At 39.9% G+C, this 21,262-nt stretch overlaps 1 pseudogene; it reads right to left on the bottom strand.

The window, feature by feature from the left end:
- Positions 1 to 17,732: 17,732 nt before the first annotated feature.
- LOC140966632 (cinnamoyl-CoA reductase 1-like) lies at positions 17,733 to 20,624 on the bottom strand (annotated as a pseudogene).
- Between the last annotated feature and the right edge of the window lie 638 nt (positions 20,625 to 21,262).

Here is a 21,262-nt window from a genome sequence, read left to right as displayed (position 1 = left end):
CTTCGGTATCGTCGGTTCGGTAATTTCAAATATCAAAAGGCATGTATAATCTTTTGTTTCAACATCGATCTCGTCATATTATGTGTTGAGATGTTAATTATGCATAAAAATCTATGTATGTTGTGAAAAGTTTGAGCAGAAAATTGTTGGATCGATTTTGAAAAGTTTTTGGATCTAAAACTCAAAATTTGCTGTCATTTTAAATACTGCAACTTTTCGGTCGATTTTTTGGGAAAACTTTCAACGTATAAAACATATCTTTTTGATACCTTCGATTTGATATAAAATTTGTAATTTTTTGACCAAAAACAAGTGAGTTATGATCATTTTTGTGGGACTGCTCAAATTGAAATTTTATGAAAATATGTTCTTGATAAATTCTTGAAGTTTATTTGTTGCAAGCTTCGTTGGAAATCGTTGGGTGTTCGTTGCTGCATTTAAGTATGTTGAGTATGATGTTGGGATGGTTTTTGGTTCGTCGGTTTGCATCGATAGGCACTTGTTTGCATTAGAAGTCGTAGGATACGTTTTGGTGTCAAATATCATGTTCACGGATTGGGTTGCGTTGTTGGTGATGCGTAGTTGTTTTGGGACGTTTGTTTGGGTTTGAATCAGTGCCATAGTATCCTAGGATGGGTCTCGAGGCGTTGGTTCACGGTCTGTATGATCGAGTTAGGAGGAATAAGCCATAAGTGTAGTGTTTCTTCATTGGTTTACAATTCCAGCACATACACGGACCTGTAGCCGGACCCGGACAAGGGATTCGTGCCCTTTTTCCTTCAAAATATGAATTTCCAGCATCTACCCGGACCCTTACCCGGACCCGTACACTGGTTCCGTGTACCTCCCTTTAAAAAAAAACAATTTTTTTTTAAATATGAATATAAAATATAGAATGTGTTTTATGGTTATGAATATAAAGTATATGATTTGATTTGTGGTTATGAATATAAAATATAGGATTTGTTTTGGGATTCTATGTCATGGTTTAGTATGATGATTAAACGAGGTCAAGTCCCGAGTGATTTAGAATGTCATAAGCTATTTATTTACTTCAATGGTGAGCATGAGTACCTACGTCTAAGATATGAAAGATAAGTGTTTGAACTCATGTTAGTATGTGCAGCAGTGGCCCCAAGCGAAATCAAACGAATTCCTCAACGCCAAGTAATATGTTCGACGTGCAAAAGAAAATATTTTTAAGTTTTTGAGGTATGCTAAATGTCTTGTGACCAATTATGAACGGGATTGGAAAGCGGTAAAGCATGACCAGGGACCAATCCACTCAGTAACGCATGACCGGGTTTAGATCAGGATTGGAAAGCGGTAAAGCATGACCAGGGACCAATCCACCCGTTGAAGCATGACCGAGGATCTCATGTATGTGGTAGTGAACTTTCCCTGCCAGCCTAGTACTGTGGTTTTGTCTGATCAGGCACTTTTATGTATGGGTCACTTGCTTTGAAACATATCTCTACGCAAAACTATGTTATGTATGCTCAAGTATGTATGATGCAAGCATGTTTACGAAAGGTTTTACGGTGATGGCACGTCTATGTTATGAATGTATGATCAAGCTTTTGTATGCATGTTAAAGTTTCAAGTATGTACGCTCTATTTTAAAGATGCATGTGGTTTTATTACATATTACTTGTTATTTCCAGTTTATACATGTTGAGTCTTTAGACTCACCAGATTTGATCAATGCACGTGAGGATGACTTTGAGCAGACGAGGGGTGGGGATCAATGAGCCTACTTGGACTGTGCAGGAGGCTAAACCCGATGACCGCCCATGTTTTTAAGAATATTTTTATGCATGTTGATTCGAGCACTCAGATTTTCATGAAGTGGTTTATGATGTTTAAACGATTATTACTTTTGGCAAACTTGGTTGTGGTTGTTTTTATTGCAAATGTTTTTAGACGAGCAAGTTATTTTAATACGAATTTGAAATTTTATTTTGTATTTAAGAAAATTTTTATTTTTCCGTAAATTTTAAAAAGTTTAGAAGTACGGTATGTAACATAGTTTCTCTCCATGGGACGCGCCAATGTTATTTGTGAAAAAGAAGAATGAGACTATGAGGTTATGCATCGACTACAGGGAGCTAAATAGAGTGAAAGTAAAGAATAAGTATCCTTGCCCCGAATCAAGGATTTATTTGATCAATTGCAAGGAGCTTCGGTATTTTCAAAGATAGATCTTAGGTCTGAATATCACCAGTTGAGGGTTAAGCAGTTGGATGTACATAAAACGAAGTTCAGGACACGTTATTAACATTATGATTTTTTAATGATGCCGTTTGGGCTGACTAACGCCCCAGCGATCTTCATGGATCTCATGAATCGCGTATTTCAGTCGTATCTCGATAAGTTCATTATTTTTTCATCGATGATAGCTTGATCTCTTCCAAGAGCCGTGAGGAGCATGATCACCATTTGAGGACGACCTTTCAAGTTTTAAGAGATTGGAAATTATATGCAAAGTTCAACAAAGTACGAGTTTTGGCTAAAGAGGGTGGCATTCTTAGGTCACATCGTGTCAAAAGAGGGAGTAGAGGTCGACCCTTCGAAGGTCGAGTCAGTTATGAAGTGGCATGTGCCTAAAGTGTGACAGAAATACGCAGTTTCTTGGGTTTAGCTGGCTACCATCGTAAGTTCATCAAGGGTTTTTCATCCATTGCAGTACCCTTGAGATCTTTGACGAAGAAGAATGCGAAATTTATATGAGGACCGGAATGTCAAAATAGCTTCGATCAGTTGAAACAAGAATTCACTACAGCGCCGGTTTTAGCAATGCCGACAGAGCAAGGGTATTATGTGGTATTTACTGATGCTTCGAAGCTAGGACTGGGCGCAGTTCTTATGCAGCATGAGCGAGTTATAACGTATGCATCTATAAAGCTAAAAGCACATGAGAAGAATTATCTGACGCATGATCTTGAGCTTACAAAAGTTGTATTTGCGTTGAAAATTTGGAGGCACTATTTGTATGGTGATAAATGCAAAATCTTTACGGATCATAAAAGTCTTAAATATTTCTTCACCCAAAAGGACTTGAATATGAGACAAAGACGGTGGCTAGAGCTTGTTAAGGACTACGACTGTGACATTAGCTACCATCCCGATAAGGTTAATGTAGTTGCGGATGCTTTAAGTAGAAAGGGTACAGTCTTGGCACATTTATCAGTACAGAAGCCTTTACAAGTGGAAATTCAGCAATTTGATCTTGAAGTTTATGCTAGGAGAGAGGCCCCTAATCTCGCTACATTGACAATGCATTCCACTTTACGAGATAGAATTCGAGTCGGACAGTCGAATGAAGAACAATTGCAGAAATAGAGACAGCGAGATGAATCAAAGGGCATCATGTTATATTCAATCAAGGATGGCGTTGTTAAGTATCGAGGTCGACTATGGGTTCCTAGTGGTGATTCACTTAGAGTTGACAGTACCCCTTATTCTGTTCATCTAAGAAGTACCAAGACGTACAAGGACTTGCAACTTTTATATTGGTGGTCGGGAAAGAAACGAGACATTATGCGCCTTGTATCGAATGCTTGACATGTTAACAAGTGAAGGCAGAGCTTCAAAGGCACGCGGAAATGCTTCGACCACTTCCCATCCCCGAGTGGAAGTGGGAAAACATTACTATGGATTTCGTGGTAGGATTGCCAAAGATAGTGAGAGGACTCAATGTCATTTGGGTAATATTGGAATGTAGTGCCCAAATTCAGTACACGTATAACACATGCATTTATTTAAATTGTTAAATATTTTATTTAAGTTTAAAATGATTTTAGTGATGCATGATTTATTTAAATTGCATTATTTTAATGTTTATATGATGCACGTTAAAATGTTTTTCAAGTTTCATGTTCCAGGCGATTATTCGATGCGGGATCGAGGAAAAGAGACCGGTGACGATCTTGGCAATTTAAAATACAGTATTTTATTTTAAGTTGAGGGTGAGGCATTTTAAATAATTTAATTAGTTTAGCATTTTAAAAGCCTTATTATCGTGTTTAGGGATTTTAGAATTTTTTTTAAGCTCTTAAAGTTAGCATGGTGTATTTTATTTTGGTAATTAGGGGATTAACTTTTAAGTAACACTTTTAATTATCATTAAGCAAATTATATACCCTTAATTAAAACACACACACACATTTTCCACCAAAACACACTTTTACATACACACACCACACGACACAACACACACACACACAATTCATTCTAGTTTTATTTTAAAAAAAAAAGGAGTGAAAAACCTAGGGTTCTTGTGAGACTCAGCAGCCACCCCTCCCTCCAAAGAATTTCAGCACTTTTCGGTGATTTTATTGCAAGAAATTCGAGCCGCAAGTCGTCCCAGATCAAGCCTCACTCCGTTCCCGCTTCGGTAAAGTTTATCATCAAAAGGCACGTATAATATTTCTTTTGCTGCATCGATCATGTCATATTACGTGTTGCGTTGTTTATGCGTAAAAATATATGTGTTACGTTCGTCGTTTGAGCGAAAAAAGATTTGGATCAGTTTTAAAATAGATTTTAGATCTAAATTCACGTTTTGCTTTTTTTTTAAATACTGCGAATTTTCAGTCATGATTTTGAGAAAACTTTCAACACAAAAATCGTAGAACTTCTCGATACCTTCGATTTGATATAAAATCCAAAAATTGTGGATAAAAATTGAGTGAGTTATGACCGTTTTTGCGGAACTGCTCAAACTGTGTTTTTCCGAAAAATATGTTATTGATGAATTCTTGAAGTTTTATTGTTGCAGGCTTCGTTGTGGATCGACGGGTGATCGTTGCTGCATTTAGGTTGGTTTTAATGATGTTGGGTTGGTCTTTGACATTTTGTTTCGCGTCGTTAGGTACTTTGAAGATCGAGTGGTCGTAAAGCTATTTTGTTGTGTCAAAATTTTGGTTTATGAGAGTTATTGTGTTACGTGGGGTGCGTCATTTCCTTGGAGATGATTGGGACAATTGTGGAGTCCCATAGTGTCCTAGGATGGGTCTCGAGGCGTTGTTCACCATTTGTGTAATCGAATTCGAAGAGTATAAGATTTTAAGTCGCGGAGTCCAGGAGACGCGGCGCCCGAGCGGTAATTTATTACCGCCCGAGCGCCGCTCGTTCTGTCCAGTGTATAACATCAGAAAACTCTGCGCCCGAGCGGTAACATTTTACCGCCCGAGCGCCACTCTTTCTGCCGAGAGTTTTGTTCTGCGAGCTCGGCGCCCGAGCGGTAATGCTTTACCACCCGAGCGCCATTCATTCTGTACGAATGTTTGGTTTCCCACTTCTTTTCAAGTTCTAATAGTGAGTTCATGTATTTACTGTTGGGAAGGGTTCACACGACACCTTAGAGTTTGGTTCGGGGTTTAATGTCATGGTTAGTATGATTAAACGATGTCAAGTCCCGAGTGATCTAGAATGACATCAGCTATTTATGCACTTCGGTGGTGAGCTCGAGTACCTACGTCAAATTTATGCAAATTAAGTGTTGAAATTCATTTAGTATGTGCAGCAGCGGCCCAAGTGAAATCCAACGAATCCCTCAACGCCAAGTAAGTATGTATGACGTGCAGGAAAATATTTTAAGTTTTGAGGTATGCTAATTGTCTTGTGACCAAATGTATGAATGGGTTTGGAAGTCGGTGAACGTGGCCGAGGACCTCTCCGCCCCGTTAAACTTATGAACGGGTTCAGATCAGGATTGGGAAGCGGTAAACTTATGACCAGGGACCAATCCACCCGTTAAACTTATGAACGGGGATCTTATGTATGCGGCAGTGGATACGTCCCTGTCAGCCCAGTACTGTGGTGTGTCTGATCAGGCTTTATTATGTTATGGGTCACTCGCTTTGAAACATGCCTCTACGCAAAATTACGTTACGTACGCTCAAGTTTATGATGCAAGTATGTTTAAGAAAAGCTTTATGTTGATGGCACGTCTAATTTAAGTTCATGATGTTCAAGTATGCCAGTTCAAGTTTTAGTACGTACGCTCTATTTTAAAGTTGCATGTGGTTTTATTACGTAATACTCGTTATTCCGGTTTATACGTGTTGAGTCTTTAGACTCACTAGACTTGATCGATGCAGGCGAGTATGTTGATGAGGAGACAGGAGGTGGCGACCGAGGGGCAGGCTTGGACTGAGCGGGAGGCTAAACCCGAGGACCGCCATGTTTAAGTTTTATGCAAAAGTTAAATTACTCTGATTTCATATTTTGATGGAAACACTTTGAGCAAACCTTTTGTTAGCAAATTTTATTGTAGTTATTTTGAACAACCATGTCTTATGGGGGACTTGGTTGAGATATTTTATGGCAAGCTTTGAAGGTTATTTTATGTTTAAGAAAATTTTAAATTTTTCCGCAAATTTTGAATGGTAAAAGTACGGTACGCCACAGTTGGTATCAGAGCCGTGTTCTTGTAAAGGGTTACGCCTACCGCCAGCCGCAAGAAGCTCACAAAGTCACACCTCAAGTTTGTAAGTTTTAAAGTTTCAAAAAAAATTTATGCTATGTAGTACGCATTAAGCCATGATCTCAACATGTTCATGTTTAAGTTCAAATTTCGTGCATCGTATGTCATTTACATCATATTCATGCATGTTGGGTTTACGTGTTGGGTAATTCATTGGAACAGTATGCCTCCTAGACGTATGATTAACCGGGAAGCTAGGGAGGAGGACAGAGAGCATCGTGATGAGGAGAGGGTCACTCCTCCTCGTCCACCTCCGGATATGCAGGCGCAGATGCTTGCTGGTATGACGCAATTCTTCACACAGTTTGCGAGGAACCAGACTGTTGTAGGCCCTGAGGAGAGGCCTAGACCAGAGGCAGTATATGAGAGGTTCAGGAGGATGAGTCCGAAGGAGTTTTCGGGTACTACTGACCCGATGGTAGCTGAGGGATGGATCAAATCCATCGAGGTAATATTTGACTTTATGGAGCTGACTGACGCTGACAGGGTCAGATGCGCTATATTCTTGCTGTTAGGGGATGCTAGATTATGGTGGGAGAGTGCATCAGTGGCAGTAAACTTGCAGACTCTGTCGTGGAACGGATTCAAAGAGGTGTTCTATGCCAAATACTTCATTGAAGAGGTACGCTCTCGTCTGACCAGGGAATTTATGACACTGATACAGGGAGACAGTATTGTGGCAGATTTTGTCAGAAAGTTTGAGAGGGGGTGTTACTTCGTACCCCTCATTGAGAATGATGCCCAAGCAAAGCTGAGGCATTTCATGCGGCCGATCTTGCGCCGTGATGTGAGGGTAGCTGGCCCTGCTACCTATGCAGTCGCCGTATCTAGAGCGCTGGCGGCAGAGCAAGACCAGCGAGATATTGAGGCTGACAGGCAGGGCAAGAGGCCCTATCAGGCTCCGCAGTACCAGCAGCAGCAGCATCAGCGACCCCAGCATAGGAGGCCTCTCCAGGGGCCGCCAGGGAAGAAGCAGTATCATGGACCGCCGCAGGGCAAGGATCCAATCCAGCATCAGGGACTTCCTCTGAAGCCAGAATACCCCGTGTGCTCAAAGTGCAATCGTCGGCATAGGGGCCAGTGTTTGTATGGAGCAGGCAAATGCTTTAAATGCGGGTCCAGTGACCACATTGTGAAGGAGTGCCCCCAGTGGAAGCAGCCAACCCAGGGCAGGGTGTTCGCCCTGCACGCACAGGAGGCGGATCCAGACACCACTTTACTGACTGGTAAACTTTTCTACCTAAACCCAGTATTATTTTGCCATGCTTGTGGAAATTTTGCTTAGGATTATTAGGGTGCCAGTAATATTTTGTGTGACTTGGGATATTGAGTTCTAGTATACTTTAGGTTACTGTTTGTATGTTGGGGATATAAGTTTTGTGTTGTGCTAACGCATCTCAGGAAATATTTTTATTAAGAGATTATCCATCACTGCACTGATAGACTCAGGAGCCACTCACTCTTTCATATCGGAGACTTTTGCTAATCATTTGGACCTCAAGTCCATTTCCTAGACGTGAACTTCTCAGTGACAGTCCCATCAGGGGAAGAGCTGATAGCTACCAGTGTGGCCTGAGATATCGATCTAGAACTGCATGGCCACCTAGTATATGAAGATTTAATCCTATTGCCAATGCCAGAATTCGACATCATATTGGGAATGGACTGGCTGACTAAGAACAGAGTTCTTAGCGACTTTCAGAAGAGATCAGTGTTAGTCAGACCATTGGGCATGGAGCAGTTTTTTTTTGAGCCAGCCAGATGGAGGAGTTTCCCGCGCGTGATCTCTTGCATGCAGGCACAGAGACTCATTTCGAAGGGGTGTCAGGCCTTCTTGGCCAGCGTTATCTCAGCACCGGACGTGCCCACTCCTTCTATATCAGATGTGCCGGTAGTCAGAGACTTCCCAGACGTCTTTCCTGACGACGTCACAGGACTTCCACCGGATAGAGAGGTGGAGTTTTCCATTGATCTTATGCCAGGCAAAGTGCCAATCTCCAAGGCACCGTACCGACTAGCTCCAGCTGAGATGCTAGAGCTCAAACAGCAGATTCAGGAGCTTCTTGATAAGGAATTTATTCGCCCTAGTTTCTCTCCATGGGGTGCACCAGTGCTGTTTGTAAAGAAGAAGGAAGGGAACATGAGGCTGTGTATCGATTACCGAGAGTTGAACAAGGTAACGATCAAAAACAAATACCCACTTCCAAGGATCGAGGACTTGTTCGATCAGTTGCAGGGAGCTTCAGTGTTCTCTAAGATAGATCTTTGATCGCGGTATCATCAGCTGAAGGTGAAAGATGCAGATGTTCACAAGACAGCCTTCAAGACTAGATATGGGCATTATGAGTTCTTAGTGATGCCATTTGGATTGACAAATGCTCCAGCTATTTTAATGGACCTCATGAACCGAGTATTTCAGCCGTTCCTCGACCAGTTTTTCATAGTATTCATTGACGATATTCTTATATACTCGAAGAGCCATGAGGAGCACAGCCAGCACTTGAGGACAGTTTTATGGACCTTGCAGGGCCGTAAGTTGTTTGCAAAGTTTAGTAAGTGCGAGTTTTGGTTGTAGAAAGTTGCATTCTTGGGGCATATAGTATCTAGCAGTGGTATTGAGGTGGACCCAGCGAAGGTAGCAGCCGTTAAGGAATGGGTTGAGCCGAAGAATGCATCAGAAGTCCGCAGCTTTCTGGGTTTAGCCGGTTACTACCGTAAGTTTATTCGGGGATTTTCGTCGATAGCAGTGCCACTCACTTCACTAACCAAGAAAAATGCCAAATTTGTGTGGAGTGATGAATGTCAGAAGCGCTTCGACACTTTGAAGCAAGCTCTTATTTCAGCGCCGGTGCTGGCCATGCCATCAGGGCAAGGAGACTTTGTGTTATATACCGATGCATCTCAACTCGGGTTAGGCGCAGAATTGATGCAGCAGGGTCGGGTCATAGCTTATGCTTCCAGACAATTGAAGGTGCACGAGAAAAACTATCCGACTCACGATCTGGAGTTAGCCACCGTGGTGTTTGCGTTGAAGATTTGGAGACACTATCTATATGGCGAGAAATGTCAGATTTTCACCGACCACAAGAGTCTCAAATATTTCTTCACGCAGAAAGAGCTGAATATGAGACAGAGACGGTGGTTGGAACTTGTGAAAGATTACGACTGCGAAATTAGCTACCATCCAGGGAAGGCTAATGTTGTCGCAGACGCTTTGAGCAGAAAAGTGGCCGTTGTCGCTCAGTTGTCAGCTCAGAGACCGCTTCAGTCTGAGATTCAGAAATTTGGTCTAGAGGTCTATCCTAAGGGCAGAGCTCCGAGGCTGTCTAATCTGACAGTCAAGTCTGATTTACTAGACCGTATCCGTCAAGGACAGTCTTCAGACGAGCAGTTGCAGAAATGGAGACTGAAGGATGAAGCTAAGGGCAGCGTACTTTACACAGTTTCAGATGGCATTGTGAAATACAGAGATAGAATGTAAGTGCCTAGTGTTAATTCGATCAAACAGGATCTTCTGACAGAGGCACATGCATCTCCGTATTCAATCCACCAAGGAGGTACCAAGATGTACAAGGACCTGCAGATCTTGTATTGGTGGCCGGGGATGAAGAGGGACATTCGCAGATTCGTATCAGAATGTCTTACTTGTCAGCAAGTGAAAGCTGAACATCAGAGGTCAGCAAGAATGCTTAAGCCGCTCCCTATTTCAGAGTGGAAATGGGAGAATATCAGTATGGACTTCGTCGTTGGATTGCCTAGATCAGTCAGAGGTTTTAATGTTATTTGGGTCATAGTGGATCGACTCACTAAGTCAGCACACTTTTTGCCAGTAAAGACGACTTTCTCCATGACGCAGCATGCGGAGCTTTATATCAGGGAGATAGTCCGTTTACATGGGTTCCCAGTTTCAATTGTGTCCGACAGGGACCCGAGGTTTACGTCGTCCTTCTGGAAGAGCTTACATGTAGCCATGGGGACAAAGTTGCTGTTCAGCACAGCTTTTCACCCGCAGACAGATGGCCAGACTAAGCGAGTGATTTAGATATTAGAGGATTTGCTGAGAGCCTGTATGATTGATTTTCAGGGGACATGGGAGTCTAAGATACCTCTAGTGGAGTTTACCTACAACAACAGCTTCCAATCATCTATAGGTATGGCTCCCTACGAGGCTTTGTATGGAAGAAAGTGCAGATCACCGGTTCATTGGGATGAAATTGGTGAGAGAGCAAATCTTGGCCCAGAGATAGTTCAACAGACTGCAGATGTGGTGGTCAAAATTAGAGATAGAATGAAGACCGCCCAGATTCGCCAAAAGAGTTATGCTGATAAGAGAAGGAGAGATCTCGAGTTTGCCGTTGGTGATCACGTTTTTGTAAAGATAGCACCCATGAAGGGCATTATGAGATTTGGGAAGAGAGGCAAGCTGAGTCCGAGGTTTATTGGACCGTTCGAGATTTTGGACAGAGTTGGGACATTAGCTTACCGTGTAGCCCTCCCGCCGAATCTGGCTGGGGTACATAATGTGTTCCATGTCTCGATGCTGAGGAAATATTTGGCTAATCCTTCGCATGTCCTGAGCTACGAGCTATTGCAGTTGACTCCAGACCTGTCGTACGAGGAAAGACCTATCCAAATCCTAGACAGACAGGAGCGGAGGCTACGAAACAAAGTGACCAAGTTGGTCAAAGTCCGGTGGCTAAACCAATCAGTGGAAGAAGCCACTTGGGAGTCAGAGGCAAATTTGGTAAGATTTAATTTCGAGGACGAAATTTTTATAAGTGGGGGAGGAACTGTAGTGCCAAATTCAGTACACGTATAACCCATGCATTTATTTAAATTGTTAAATATTTTATTTAAGTTTAAAATGATTTTAGTGATGCATGATTTATTTAAATTGCATTATTTTAATGTTTATATGATGCACGTTAAAATGTTTTTCAAGTTTCATGTTCCAGGCGATTATTCGAAGCGGGATCGAGGAAAAGAGACCGGTGACGATATTGACAATTTAAAATGCAGTATTTTATTTAAGTTGAGGGTGAGGCATTTTAAATAATTTAATTAGTTTAGCATTTTAAAAGCCTTATTATTGTGTTTAGGGATTTTAGAATTTTTTTTAAGCTCTTAAAGTTAGCATGGTGTATTTTATTTTGGTAATTAGGGGATTAACTTTTAAGTAACACTTTTAATTATCATTAAGCAAATTATATACCCCTAATTAAAACACACACACACATTTTCCACCAAAACACACTTTTACACACACACACCACACGACACAACACACACACACACACACAATTCATTCTAGTTTTATTTTTAAAAAAAAAAAAGGAGTGAAAAACCTAGGGTTCTTGTGAGACTCAGCAGCCACCCCTCCCTCCAAAGAATTTCAGCACTTTTCGGTGATTTTATTGCAAGAAATTCGAGCCGCAAGTCGTCCCGGATCAAGCCTCGCTCCGTTCCTGCTTCGGTATCGCCGCTTGGGTAAAGTTTATCATCAAAAGGCACGTATAATATTTCTTTTGCTGCATCGATCATGTCATATTACGTGTTGCGTTGTTTATGCGTAAAAATATGTGTGTTACGTTCGTCGTTTGAGCGGAAAAGGATTTGGATCAGTTTTGAAATAGATTTTAGATCTAAATTAGTTTCGCTGTTTTTTTTTTAATTACTGCGAATTTTTGGTCATTATTTTGAGAAAACTTTCAACACAAAAATCGTAGAACTTCTTGATACCTTCGATTTGATATAAAATTCGAAACTTTTAGATAAAAATTGAGTGAGGTATGACCGTTTTCGAGGGACTGCTCAAACTGTGTTTTTCCGAAAAATATGTTATTGATGAATTCTTGAAGTTTTATAGTTGCAGGCTTTGTTGGGGATCGACGGGTGATCGTTGCTGCATTTAGGTTGGTTTTAATGATGTTGGGTTGGTCTTTGACGTTTTGTTTCGCGTCGTTAGGCACTTTGAAGATCGAGTGGTCGTAAAGCTATTTTGTTGTGTCAAAATTTTAGTTTATGAGAGTTATTGTGTTACGTGGGGTTCGTCATTTCCTTGGAGATGATTGGGACAATTGTGGAGTCAAGTCAGTTCCATAGTGTCCTAGGATGGGTCTCGAGGCGTTGTTCACCATTTGTGTAATCGAATTCGAAGAGTATAAGATTTTAAGTCGCGGAGTCCAGGAGACGCGGCGCCCGAGCAGTAATTTATTACAGCCCGAGCGCCACTCGTTCTGTCCAATGTATAACATCAGAAAACTCTGCGCCCGAGCGGTAACATTTTACCGCCCGAGCGCCACTCTTTCTGCCGAGAGTTTTGTTCTGCGAGCTCGGCGCCCGAGCGGTAATGCTTTACCGCCCGAGCGCCATTCATTCTGTACGAATGTTTGGTTACCCACTTCTTTTCAAGTTGTAGTAGTGAGTTCATGTAATTTATTGTTGGGAAGGTTTCACACGACACCTTAGAGTTTGGTTCGGGGTTTAATGTCATGGTTAGTATGATTAAACGAGGTCAAGTCCCGAGTGATCTAGAATGACATCAGCTATTTATGCACTTCGGTGGTGAGCTCGAGTACCTACGTCAAATTTATGCAAATTAAGTGTTGAAATTCATTTAGTATGTGCAGCAGCGGCCTAAGTGAAATCAAATGAATCCCTCAACGCCAAGTAAGTATGTATGATGTACAGGAAAATATTTTAAGTTTTGAGGTATGCTAATTGTCTTGTGACCAAATGTATGAATGGGTTTGGAAGTCGGTGAACGTGGCCGAGGACCTCTCCGCCCCGTTAAACTTATGAACGGGTTCAGATCAGGATTGGGAAGCGGTAAACTTATGACCAGGGACCAATCCACCAGTTAAACTTATGAACGGGGATCTTATGTATGCGGCAGTGGATACGTCCCTGTCAGCCCAGTACTGTGGTGTGTCTGATCAGGCTTTATTATGTTATGGGTCACTCGCTTTGAAACATGCCTCTACGCAAAATTACGTTACGTACGCTCAAGTTTATGATGCAAGTATGTTTAAGAAAAGCTTTATGTTGATGGCACGTCTAATTTAAGTTCATGATGTTCAAGTATGTCAGTTCAAGTTTTAGTACGTACGCTCTATTTTAAAGTTGCATGTGGTTTTATTACGTAATACTCGTTATTCCGGTTTATACGTGTTGAGTCTTAAGACTCACTAAACTTGATCGATGCAGGCGAGTATGTTGATGAGGAGACATGAGGTGGCGACCGAGTGGCAGGCTTGGAATGAGCGGGAGGCTAAACCCGAGGACCGCCATGTTTAAGTTTTATGCAAAAGTTAAATTACTCTGATTTCATATTTTGATGGAAACACTTTGAGCAAACCTTTTGTTAGCAAATTTTATTGTAGTTATGTTGAACAACCATGTGTTATGGGGGACTTGGTTGAGATATTTTATGGCAAGCTTTGAAGGTTATTTTATGTTTAAGAAAATTTTAAATTTTTCCGCAAATTTTGAATGGTAAAAGTATGGTACGCCACATGGACCGTCTTACTAAATCAGCACATTTCCTACCAATCAAGATGACTTTTTCCATGACTCAATATGAGGAGTTATATATTCGAGAGATAGTTAGACTGCATGGGATTCCAGTGTCTATAGTGTCGGATAGATACACACGTTTCACTTCATCGTTTTGGACGATTCTACATGCAGCATTGGGAACTAAGCTACTATTCAGTACCGCATTTCATCCTCAGACCGACGGTCAGTCTGAGAGAGTCATACAGATTTTAGAGGATTTACTCCTAGCATGCGTGATCGATTTCCAAGGAATTTAGGAACCGAAGCTACCTCTAGTGGAGTTTGCTTACAATAATAGTTATCATTCATCTATAGGAATGGCTCCATACGAGGCAATCTACGGAAAGAAATGTAGATCATCTATTCATTGGGACGAGGTAGGAGAAAGGACTACGATGGGACCCGAGATATTTCATCACACCGTAGAAATGGTCGCCAAGATTCGAGATAGAATGAAAACTGCGCAGAGTCGACAAAAGAGCTAAACGGACAAAAGAAGATGAGATCTCGAGTTTGCAGTAGGTGATCATGTGTTTATAAAGATAGCACCTATGAAGGGTGTTATGAGATTTGGTAAAAAAGACAAACTTAGTCCAAGATTCATTGGACCATTCGAGATACTCGAAAGAGTGGGGGTATTAGCATATCGAGTGACGTTGTCACCTAATCTCGCAGGAGTCCACAATGCCTTCCACATAGCGATGCCCCGCAAGTACATGTCGAACCTCTCACATGTATTTAACTTTGAGCTACTGTAACTTACACCAAACATGTCTTATGAGGAGAGGCCTACTCAAATCTTGGGTAGACAAGAGAGAAAATTGCGGAACAAGGTGATAAAAATGGTCAAAGTCAAATGGCTAAATCACACGGAGGAAGAAGCCACTTGGGAGACTGAGTCAGAGATGAGGAGTCGCTATCCCGAAATATGTGGTAAGTTTTAATTTCGAGGACAAAATTTTATTTAAGGGGGGGGAGGATTTGCAACCTCCAAAAGCCAACCTTCGTAAACCACATGCATGCAAATGAATTAAATTGCTTAATTGTTTTATTTAATTGATTTTAAATGTTTACATGATGCATATTATATGATTAAATGATTAGATGACATGATTTCATGAGGATTGAAGATTTTATCTGAATACTCGATAATTGGCTGGGGAAAGGAGATCGGGGACGACCAAGATAAAATAAATATTTTTCAAGGCTTATTAATATGATTAAATTTTTCTAAAATTTGTAGAGTTTAAACTATTTTACGAGACGAGCTCGATTTTATCCGGTTAGCTGGTTTTGGGCAAACGAGAGACTTTTAAAAGATCAAAACTATTATATCTGAAAACTAATTTTTATAAACTTTTATTTTTCAATTAAATAAGTGTTATTGGGCCTAATTTACCTAAGATTAGTAGGCATAATTTCTTCTAAACATAAAATCCCAAAACCAAAGCTCATTATCATGCAAATTAAAATCTATAAAATAAAACCTAGGGTTTCTAAGAACACAAACCAGCCGAAATCGTACACTTCACACACACATAATTTTCGAAAATTTGGAGAGGAGAATACAAGGAGTTCTTCGTTGCCCGTTCGTCCTTCTTCGCACTCCACGGCGACGATAGTATATTCGAGCGTTCTAAAACGCAAATGCACGTTTCTAAATTTTTTTGACGCATCATTCGAATCATAATATGCATGTTTTATGTATTTTCGCATGCAAAATATTTGACTTCAAATTGGTTATCGTTTTGACGATTACTTTCAAAGTTTTGAAGATTCTTATGCGTATATGAACGTGTTATGATTTCCAACGAGTACACCGTAAACATAGGACGTTTAAGAGATGGAACAAGTGCCGTTTAGGTGCGAGATGAGGGCTGGACAAGAGCTAGAAGGTTCCGTGCATGGTGAGGGGTAGTGTCCTAAGGTTTTCATGGAAATTTTGGCATGTAAGAGTTCGGCTAGGGGAAGGAGGGCATGCGGCTCGACCTGGGCCTGGGCAGGTGGTCGTGCTGGACATGGCTTCATGTTAAGAAGAGTCCTAGCATGGCTAGGACTCATTGACAGCAGCCGAGGAGGAATCCAATAGGGCTAGGACTCTTCCCATGTGTGCGTAGGAGGCTCGACGATGGCTTAGGCTGGAGAGCAGAGGTAGGAACAAGGTCCAGGGATGGCTAGGGTGCGAGAGGGTCGGTGATTGCTGGAGTAAAAGAGTCCTAGTGTGAGCTAGAGTCCTAGTGAGGCTAGAAGAGGGCGCCGCGACTCGGAGCTTGCGTAGGGTAACTTTGCGTGGGTTGGGGGCTGCGGTGCTTGTCCAAGAGGGTTCAGAAAGGGCCATGAGGGTCTGATCAGTGAATGGGCTAAAGTGGCTTAGCCATGGCTCGATGAAATTGGGCCGTGTCTCGAGATGGAAGGGTAGGGTTCGAACTTAGGGTTTAGGAGAAAAGGGTTCGAACCATGGTCCACGAGGGTCGGTTTATGGTTCACGAGCTTATTTTAGAAATAAAAAGTTTATGTTTAAAGTTTGGAAAGAAAATATTTTAAGTTTGAATTAATTCGAGAAATTAAACGCCTCAGGAATTATTAATTAAGGAATTAAAATCGAAATCCACGAGTTTACGTTAAATAAAAATATTAAAAATTAAATTTAAGCTTAAATAATTATTTGGGATAGTCTCGAGTCAATAAAAGTAAGAAAAAGTCAAAATCGAGAAATTTTAAGTCCAGAGGCAAAACAGTCATTTTATACCTAGGTAGTACGAAATGTTTGGAAGTGTCCCGAGGGATTAGAACGCGTGTTAAATGATATGTTATAACGTTTATGATGAAAATATGAGATTTTATTATTTATGGTAAAACTGTGCACTTTTTACTATTAAAATGTTATTTTACGAAATTGGAAAGGACGTGATATTTTATGATTAAAAAGGAAAAAAAAATATTTTGAAAGAAATGAATTGAATGTGACAAAGAGGATATGATATATGATTTTTGAGAATATCTAGAGTGAGAAGTCTCTAGAGGGAGATCGTTTACCGGAGAAGGCCCCAGATGAAGCCTAACGATCGTATTTTCATTTTACGTCAGTGCCTAGTGCCCGTTTCCATGCGCAATGGTGAGCTAACAGTGATCAGTCAACCAGAAGATAAAAGCTAGTCACTTTCAAGGATCAAACTTCATCCAAAATGATTGAAAGCTTTACGATTTATGATTTATTTAAGATTATAAGCTTATTTTGAATAAAAGTATGATTTTATTGCATGTGCTTGTATATGTATTATTTGCTACTCCTGTTTAGAACGTGCTGAGTCATTAGACTCACTAGATTTGAATGCTGCAGGTGATGATGATTTTGAGGAAGGCGCTCATGCTTGAGTGAATCGAGTCCGACAGTACACTCCCGGGGGATTTTATTTTTCGCATTAACTTGATAGTCAAAGTTTTAAAGGATTTTATTAATGAGTTAATTACAGATTTTTATGATTTATTTTGAAGTTACTATGATCATATTAAAGGATAGAGTTGAAATATGTTATTTGACGATTTATGAATTTTTATACACTTAGATTTTAAATGTTAAATTATTTTGATTTATGTAAATGTTAAGTTATGTTAAATTGTGAATTTCGAAATTATGTTTGAAGTAAAAAAATTTATTAAGATTTTAAAGTTAAAAAGTAGTTCATGTTTCAATAATCTTTAAATTAATCACTTGGAAAGAACACCATGGAGTACTGTATTTGGTAACACACCAAGTCGAAGTCCATTTAAAGATCGAGAATTCAAGTTATTGGAAATGCTCGCCCTGACGCATAGAACTGATTTGTTCCAACTGGATATTTATGTTGCATCATGAATCAAGCATGGACATCTGTTCGTAACTCTCCACCGCATCAACAAGTGTTTCTTTAAGCGGCCTGTACCTCCAACCCAGTTTCTGCAGTCTCTCCGAAGTGAGCTTCAGCGTGTCATCTCCCTCCTCTTTGAAGCTGAAAAAAGTGTATGGTACATCTTTATCAAGTGAAACTCCTTAAGAGTTGATGTTTCACGGTGAAACATTCTTACCTCTTGGGATACTCATAGTTAGGATACATTTCCCTCAAAATTTCCACCATACCCTGATATGAAACCGTGTGCGCCATGCATATATACCGACTTTCAGCTTCAGGTGTTTCGTAGACAAATTTTAACGCTTCAGCTACATCACGTACATCCACCACCTTCCGGAAGCGGTTAACCACTTGTTCATTTCCTCCTACAGGATCGAACACAGTGTACAAAGCAGTGTTATATGGGATAATCAAAAGGCTGCACACAAATGTGTAAACGTGAAGCCTGTTTAGAGAAATAAGGAGAAAAGGTACTTTAAAGGCTTTCCATTTGTGTAAACTTTCATAAATTCTTGGGTTTTAGTGGTAAATCGCATAAAGACCCCCTGTGTTATTTTAAATAAACCAACACTCCAATGGACAATTCAAATATAATCTTCATTCTGTAAATATATAGAAGCTGGGAAAGACACAATAAGATTACTTTTAATCACCAGACCTAAAGTCTACGACCTTCAGTTTGGCCATGACGCAGTCGACATTAAATTTTAAAAGATAACAACATAGTAAATAGCTGAAATTTTAAAAAATAATATTTATTTAGAGAAAATTAAAGAAAATGAAATAAACTAAATTAAGCAATGCAACAAGAAACAATGGTCAAAGGTAATACCTTTCAAAAGGTTGATGAGAACAAGACTGCTAGCGTTTACCTTCTGCAACAGCATCGGTCCCAGTACAAGGCAGGGACACAAAGATATAACCTCAAGTCCACTTTTCTTTGCATACTCCAGAGCCTCGATCTCTGCCATTGTTTTCGAATAACAATACCAGTTCTGTGGATATAGAATCAAGTGATCAAATATAGATTCTATAAATTGTCCAATGAGAAGCACAAAATAGTATTTCAAGTTATTGGCAATCCACTAGCAATTACGTTTGTCATCTTGCAGTATTCTGCATCTGACCAACATGTCTCATCCAGCAATTGATCCTTGGGCAAGTTGGGGTTCATCACAACAGCAGCTGCTGACGATACAAAAACAACACGTCTGACTTTAGCTTCAGAGCATGCCTTCAAGACATTAAGTGTACCTTTTACTGCAGGCTCAACGAGTTCTACCTGCAAAGATGTCATGTCAGCAAATTTATGCAAGAAAGTATGCGGAATTGTCCTTCAAACCAATTTAGCACTCACGGAAAGTCAAGAAGTTGGTGTCACTATGTTCAGACAAACATGTTCTCGAATATCAATTTAATTTTTAAATTAAGTAAAGAGTTTGAAAATCATACCTCTGGATTTGGAACAAAGCCTCTAGGAACTGGGCTGGCAACATGGAATACTCCATCACATTCATCAACTGCCGCAAGCACTGAGTTATAATCCAGCAAATCTGCCTTAAAAAGTTTAAGCTTCTCAGCTGCATACTCAAGGCTTTTCAGCTGAACATTTTTGTCATACCCTGCAACAAACAAGAAGAAAGTCATATGACACATCAGTAACACTGAAAAGCAAAATTATTTTACACTAGCAACCACAATGATTTTTATTAATATAGAGTACGAGCATAACAGATTAAAGAGTCGATCAAAAATAATATCCCCAAGCAAGTATATGATATGTTTCCAGGTCGTTTTTGTCGAATACAGGTATTTGCACATAAAAAATCATGGACAGGTTAAAAGATAGGAAAGAAGAAACAAAGGAGCACAAAACATGCACCAGTCAACCCTAAAGGCAGTAAACCCAGCGTCAGACTATCATCCAAGGTGTGAATGAACAACCAGTTCCCAGGCAAAGTCAAACTCAATATCCAAGTTCACGAACAGATATTTGAAACAATACTTGTGAACCCAAATGACTCGTGAGATTGATTTTCTTCAACCTCTTTTTCATTTTTGTTTTGTATCAAACTCAAACGTGTGCTTGTGAAATTTCATATGCAAGGTTTATTCCCAAAGAAAAGTTCGTAAATGCTATTCAAAGTTTAATACACAATACCAGGTTTCAATTCAAAGTACGAACTAATTCAATTAGTGGCTCGAGTTCGAGCTCGAAATTGACAAGCATAGATATCACCTCGAATGAATTCCAATGATTTACCCCCATTCCTATAAACTGCGAGCAACTACATAAACTATCAGCTGATCATCAAAACCGATTTAATTAAAAATCAAGAATCACTCATAGGATCAACGAGTCACTCAAACACATGCTAACAAAGTACCTAGGTTAACTTTACCAATATTTCCGGGAAAAAATCCAATCTAATCCAAGCACTATACTGCATGCAAAAATTGATAAAACAAAAAAATAACCCGAATCTCTGACTGTGCCATGAACCGATGTAAGATTTGGAAAGAAGCAGCTTGATCAGCCATGAAGCAATGTAGCCTCCCGCCCCCGTCACGCAAACTCTGCTATTTTCTCCCATTTTCGCCACAAACTTCAAAACTTTGGGCGTTTAGTATGAATACCTTAAAGCGTATATAAACAAGCTCTGGGTGGCAAATGGCAATCTACTGGACTGCTAACGGACACGGCACCCCAACAAGAGGGTATTTTATTTTTTAATTTTGGTAATTATATATTTAAGAAAAGACAAAAATTTATGTGAGACGGTCTCACGGATCGTATTTTGTGAGACAAATATCTTATTTGGGTAATCAATGAAAAAGTTTTAATTTTTATGCTAAGAGTATTACTTTTTATTGTGAATATCGATATGTTGACCCGTCTCACAGATAAAGATTCGTGAGATTGTCTCACAAGAGACCTACTCTTAAGAATATAATATTTTTAAATGTATTTGGAATATATTTGAGGATGTCATTTTTTTAAAATTGTCTAGTACTATAACTGGAAAGAAGATGATGATACGTGATATTCTCTGCAAGATTGTCTGGAATCTTGTACGACTATGAGTAATGATTATATTTATTTACTTGGATCAACATCTATAAATAGATAATGCATTAGAAATATTACGACAACTACTACTATAAATCTATCATAATATTGATCATCGACATCACTCATAATCTTATCTCATGCCGATTTGTACACACTGAAAAGATCTATCATATCGATTAATGATGATTTTGTGCAAATTTTTTCTCAGTTGTCTTTTGATTACACGAACTTTATTATATTGTGAGAATCATT

Source organism: Primulina huaijiensis, chromosome 2, assembly GCF_012295235.1.
Source record: "Primulina huaijiensis isolate GDHJ02 chromosome 2, ASM1229523v2, whole genome shotgun sequence".
NCBI lineage: Eukaryota > Viridiplantae > Streptophyta > Magnoliopsida > Lamiales > Gesneriaceae > Primulina > Primulina huaijiensis.
This window is presented reverse-complemented; position numbering and strand designations above follow the sequence as displayed.